At 33.1% G+C, this 5,870-nt stretch overlaps 1 protein-coding gene across 6 annotated transcripts in view; it reads right to left on the bottom strand.

Moving 5' to 3' along the window:
• The window catches only part of FER (FER tyrosine kinase), a 366,069-nt gene that overhangs the window by 339,887 nt on the left and 20,312 nt on the right, over positions 1 to 5,870 (bottom strand). The window contains exon 1 of one of the 6 annotated variants that reach the window (XM_025047715.1): positions 3,557 to 3,577. The exons of the other annotated variants lie outside the window; for them this stretch is intronic. The gene's annotated coding sequence lies outside the window, so the exon portion shown is untranslated. Of the gene's footprint in view, positions 1 to 3,556; positions 3,578 to 5,870 lie in introns of those variants that run through there. 6 annotated transcript variants of the gene reach the window in all.

The raw sequence follows: 5,870 nt of genomic DNA, 5'->3' as shown, positions 1-5,870 counted from the left end.
GGGGTGGAGAACATAGCCTGGGGGACCTATGAACAATAACAAAAGATCCAACATTTGTATCATCTGAGTTCCAGAGAAAAGAAATAGAGTGGGGCTCAAATAGTGAGTATTCTATTATATAGAATACTATATAGCTACAGAAATCAAGACAGTGCTGTACTGGTAGAGGATAAACAATAGATAATGTACCAGAATAGAGAACTCAGAAAGATAGAAATATGCTCAACTGCTTTTTGACAAACGTCCAAAAACAATTCAATGAAGGAAAAATAGCCTTTTAAACAAATGGTACTGGAACAATTGGAGAGCTAATCCCCACTCCCCCCGCAAAAAAAAAAACCCTGATCAAATACCTTCCACAAAAATTAACTCAAGGGGATCATGAATTTAAATGTAAACATAAAACTGCAAAACTTCTAGAAAGAAAACAGGAGGAAATCTTTAGGATCTAAAGCTAGGAAGAGTTCTTAGACTTGATACCAAAAAAAAATTCATAAAAGGAAAAACTGATAAATTGGGCCTCATCAAAAGTAAAAACTTTTGCCCTGTAAAAGTCATGTGAAGAGAATAAAAAGAAAAGCTACGACTGGAAGAAATTATTTGCAAACCACATATCTGACAAAGGACTAGTATCTAGAATCTAAAAGAGCTCTCGAAATTCAACAATTGAAAACAACAATCCAACTAGAAAATGACCAAAAGCAAGAACAGACATGAACAAACAAGGATATAAAAATGGCAAATAATCAAAGATGTTCAAAATCATTAGCCGTAAGAGAAATGCAATTAAAACCACAATGAGATATCACTATACACCTGACAGAATGGCTAACATAAAATATAATGACAACCGAATGCTTTTGAGAATGTGATAACTGGATCACTATTTGTTGCTGGTCAAAAGAAAAATGGTACAGCTGCTGTGGTTTCTATAAAACTAAACATTCAACTACCATACAACCCAGCAATTACACTCTTGGATATTCATGCCAGAAAAATGAAAACATGTTCACACAAAAACCTGCACACAAATGTTCATAGTAGCTTTATTTGTAATAGCCAAAAACTAGAATTAGCCCTGAGATCCTTCAACAGGTGAATACATAACATAGAATATTACCCACACTTAAAAAAGAACAAACTTTTAATATAAGCAACAACTTGGATGAATCGCCAGGAGACTGAATGAGAAAATGCAACCCCCAAAAGTTACATACCATATAATTCCACCTATATAACATTCTAGAAATGACAAAAATTTGGGAAAAAGACAGATTAGAGGTTTGTCAGGGTTTAGAACCTGCAGAGAAGAGGAAGTGGGTGAGTTTAAAAAAGGGAAACACAAGGGTTTCTAGTAGTATTTGAAGGCGCTATTCATAACCCAGACATATAAAAAAGAATTTAACATACACACAACAAATGAATACAATTTAAAGTGGGGAAATATGCATAAGACTAGCAGATTACTCCATGTTAATATCCTGGTTGTATTATATTATACCATAGTCTTGCAAAATGTTACCGTTGAGGGGACTGGACAAATGCACAAGGGATTATTACTTGAAACAATTGAATGTCACTCTACAACTGCCTGAATAGAAATTTCAGTTTTTAAAAAAGTGATGCCCAGACCTCAAACTATAGCTCAGAGGAAGAATAATAATGTGGGGAGGGTGTAACAAATTCAGCTATATACTTCTAGAATAGGACACAGCTGCCTATGATAACCGTAAAGAAGATGAAAAATTGCAAGGAAAGTATAGTCATGATGTAGCCAAAAATTAGAGAGACAAGGGGTGGAGGCAGGGGGGTATATCAGACTGATTTGTAATGTAAGTTCCAATGGGGCAGGGAATTACTCTGTTCTTTTCCCACAACCTTATTTCCAGTGCTTAAAACAGTGCCTTGCATATAGTAGACAATAAAAAAAATCCGTTAAATGAATTAACTGTTTGAGGCCACACAACATTGTGCATGCATTCTCTCAAGGTCCCCACTTTGCACTCTTCCTTCTTTAGGATACTTAGTAATACTAGGTGTTGATTTTATTATTATTTATAATACTAGGTATTAATTTTACAACCTTAACCTACAAGTTAAAATTCAAACTCCTTTGCCTGGTAATCAAAACCGACTCAAAACAACTTTCCACCCTCAGCAACACTACTACAACTTACTACTTATGGTTGCTAACTGTCTTATGATCATACGTCTGTGCCTTTGCAAATGTTGTTCCTTCAGTCTAAATGTTTTTCCTCCCTTGTCTGCCTGGAAAATTATCAACAACTAAACTTTAAAGTTGTATTCTCTGTAAACCTACTCTCACCATCACCACAACCACAACCAACCACCCAGGCTAACTTAGGTGTTCTCTTTCCTCAGATCTCAGGGATCATATATGTGCTGGTAATTAACATAACATTTCTCATAATATATTTTAACTATTCAGACATATTTCTCCCATTAAAATATGAGCTATGTGGAAATCAGAGCATCACAGATTTTTCATCATTATATCACTTAAATTACTACCAAGAATACAGCAGACATTCAATTTATCATAAATAACTGCTAGAGGAAACTCATTTTATAATAGATTTGCAAATGAGATTTTAAAATAAAAATGTCCATAATTTAGTGGATAGTAAGTAAGTATAAATCAGGCAAAAACAAAATATTATACAAAAGGGTATGCATGTTATTAGCAAGGATGTCTACTTCTAAATAATACATTTTAAAAAGTAAAGCTATTAAAAATCCTAATAAACTATTGACTATTTAGATTTATATAAATCTACATTATTTAATGAATTCTGTTTGGTATTTAGTATCAAGTGAGTTATGTAGAGTTTCAATTCTATAAATTGTTATTAAAAACCTTAAAAGAACCATTAAAAACTGCTATATTTTCAAAAAGAGAATGCATACACAATGTTGTATCATTTTGTATAAAAGAGATCTATAAACACACACTTCCTTTAAAAAAATAGAAGTTATTAAACAGCAAAACATAAAACAGATAACTGGTTTCCTTGGCAGGACGGGATTTCCACGGTATTTCTTATAAGTATAAAGGTATATGCAAGTATTTGTTCTAAAATGTCTCTTGTTTTTCAACGTTTGGCTCCACAACTAGCAGCTCTTATATTCTCCAAGTACACAGATGGAGATATTATTTTTATATAGCATAAATAAAGTTTAATATATACTGAATATTCTTTTTCAAGTAAGGCTGATTTATTTTAACAGAGATTAGATCTTATAACACAAATAATATTTAATTATTTCCTGTATTTTAACACTGACAAAAAGACTGAAATATACCACTAAAGGTATATTTAGAAAAATCAGAGAATAGAAACAAATATCTTCCCCAACTAGATACTCTAAGCTAGCAGGAAATTCCATAGAATTTTAGTTTATAATCCTTAACTAATAAAACCTATTAAAATCACTTTATGGTTCAAGTTACTTTATCAGACTATGTTTGCTCATTGATAAAGACTATCATTAACCAGTTTAAGTACAAAAATAATTATCTAATGGTATTTCTTACCTTTTATAAGCTTTAATACTGACATAAGTCAGAAACAGTGACTAGTTGAACAAAATATTAAGCTGCCTGTAGCAAGACAGAAACAAAGTCACAAAAAGCCACAGAGTATGCAAGTAATAACCGCAGCTACAAACCAAAAAACTGACCTCATATGAATACAAAGTGAAGTGTTGTTTCAGAAGCAGTTAAACAGGCAGGAATGAACAGTCACCAAAGTTTAACTATGAAGACAACATCATTCATTACCAGTTAATATATGCTGACCTTGGCCATCTTACAGATACAGTTTAAAACTCCTGTCATGTTTTCTTAATTTGAAAATGTTGCTTCTAGCTTAATTTAAAAAAAAAAAACTAAATTCAACTGAAACAGCACTGGATTGGCCAGCCTATTAGAACAGCATTAATAAATGATAATGTTCCACTAAGAGAGAACATTGAATAAAAACTGCAAGTCTATAAACAAATGGGCAACATGCTTGCTTTTAAATTAACTTTTTTTAATTTTAAAAGTGTATTTGCAAGTACCGACATTTAAAATTATTTAGGGAGAACAGAATTAACAGAAATTTTTCTCTTTGTTTTAAAGTATTAATAAAAATCAACAGGTATTTATTGAGTAACCATACTATTATGGATACAAAGATAAATAAAATCTGGATTACTGCTTTTGATTTACAATGTATTGAGAATAAATAGACAGGTCACAATGATACAATGCATTCAAGAGTCATTCAGCAACATGTATTGAGCATCTATTTACCAGGCATATTTCTCAGTGCCAGGAATACCAAGGCCTACAAGATTATAGTCTCTAGTCTCAATAAGTTCACAACCTAGTAGGGGTGACAAAAATGGAAATAAATGCCATATAATTCAACAAGTTCACAAATACACATTGGTTACAAGTTCAGTGGGGAAACAGAGGAAGTATGTACAACATTTCTAAAGGCCATGTGGGGTGGCGGGAGGTGTCACAGAAATAAAAGCATGAGGTACAAAGTGTTACAAAGCCACAGAGAAAGAAAAGAGCACAGCTGAGTAGAGGACTCAAAAAGCCTTTATTAAGAAGAAAACATCATTTTGCAATAGTATCAAAAGATCACATTGTACACCTTAAATTTATACAATGTTATATACCAATTATATCTCATTAAAACTGGGGGAAAGATTTTAATTTTAAAAAAAGAACATCTCCACAAGCCTTAAGGAATACGAAAAGAGCACATGTACACGCGTCTCTCTGCAAAGGTGTATGTAGGACACAGCTTCGGAATCAGTCCTGCACTGAATCCTAACTCTACCATTTAATAGCTATGTAACTGTATTTTAATTAACCTCCTGGAAGCTCAGTTTTCTTATCTTTAAAACAGGTATAGTAACACCTACTTTGCAGAGTTGTTGGGAAGGTTAGATGAGATAAACTATTTAATGTGTCTGGCTTTGGAGATACTTATTAAAAAGTAGTCATTACTAATGAAGCATGAGAGAGAAAGAACTCACACAAGAGAGACCATGAAATAATAGCAAGTGACAGGGAAGGGTTTATTTTTTAAGTAAAAGTTTAAACATGAGCAAGGATAGAAAAATGGAGAACATATTAGTGAAACATTGCTAATTTGAAGGAAAACAGAATAAAAAAAAGGTTTAAAAGCTTAAGTATGGCTAGAATGCATATCACTTTGTATGCCCTAAAGTCTAGAAATATAACTGTTATCCAGATAACTCTTAGCCTTTTACTCTTTCTGTATGATCAATTATTACAAAAGAGTTCAGTTTTCAAATTACGGTCAATTTTTTCTCTTTCAAAGACAGTAACAATGTGAGGAGAAGTCAAAATAATTTCAAAATCCATACGTGTACTTTAAAAGAGATTCAGCAGAATGGCAACCATCAAGGTCCCATCAGTAATAAGTTAAATGAACTAAGCCAAAGCCAGTCACTACACTGCAATGAGACAGCCTCTCAGGGAACCCAGATCAGACAAACCTTGTGCCATTGTTTAGAACATGGAGGAAAGTAAGCTCCATTCTTGATTTTTCTGTGTAATTCACTCTTTTCCCAAAAGGCAAAGCCTAATCCCCACTCCCATCCCATCCTTTCTCTATAATCATGCCTTAAAAAATGTATTTTCTTCCCAAATTGTTCTAGAATTCCATTCAGTTTGTAAATAAACTTCCTTAAATCTTTACCCTCCAACTCCTTACTCTAGCTGAAACCTGGTTTCCCAAAAACACGGTGCTCCCAGGTAGAGGTTACACCTTTCCTACATCCCATCACCCATAACCATGAGGCTGGGGAGCAGGGGAATGACA

This window comes from Pteropus alecto, unplaced genomic scaffold (genome assembly GCF_000325575.1).
Source record: "Pteropus alecto unplaced genomic scaffold, ASM32557v1 scaffold20, whole genome shotgun sequence".
NCBI lineage: Eukaryota > Metazoa > Chordata > Mammalia > Chiroptera > Pteropodidae > Pteropus > Pteropus alecto.
The sequence above is the reverse complement of the archived record's forward strand: the minus strand, read 5'-3'. Positions and strand labels throughout refer to the sequence as shown.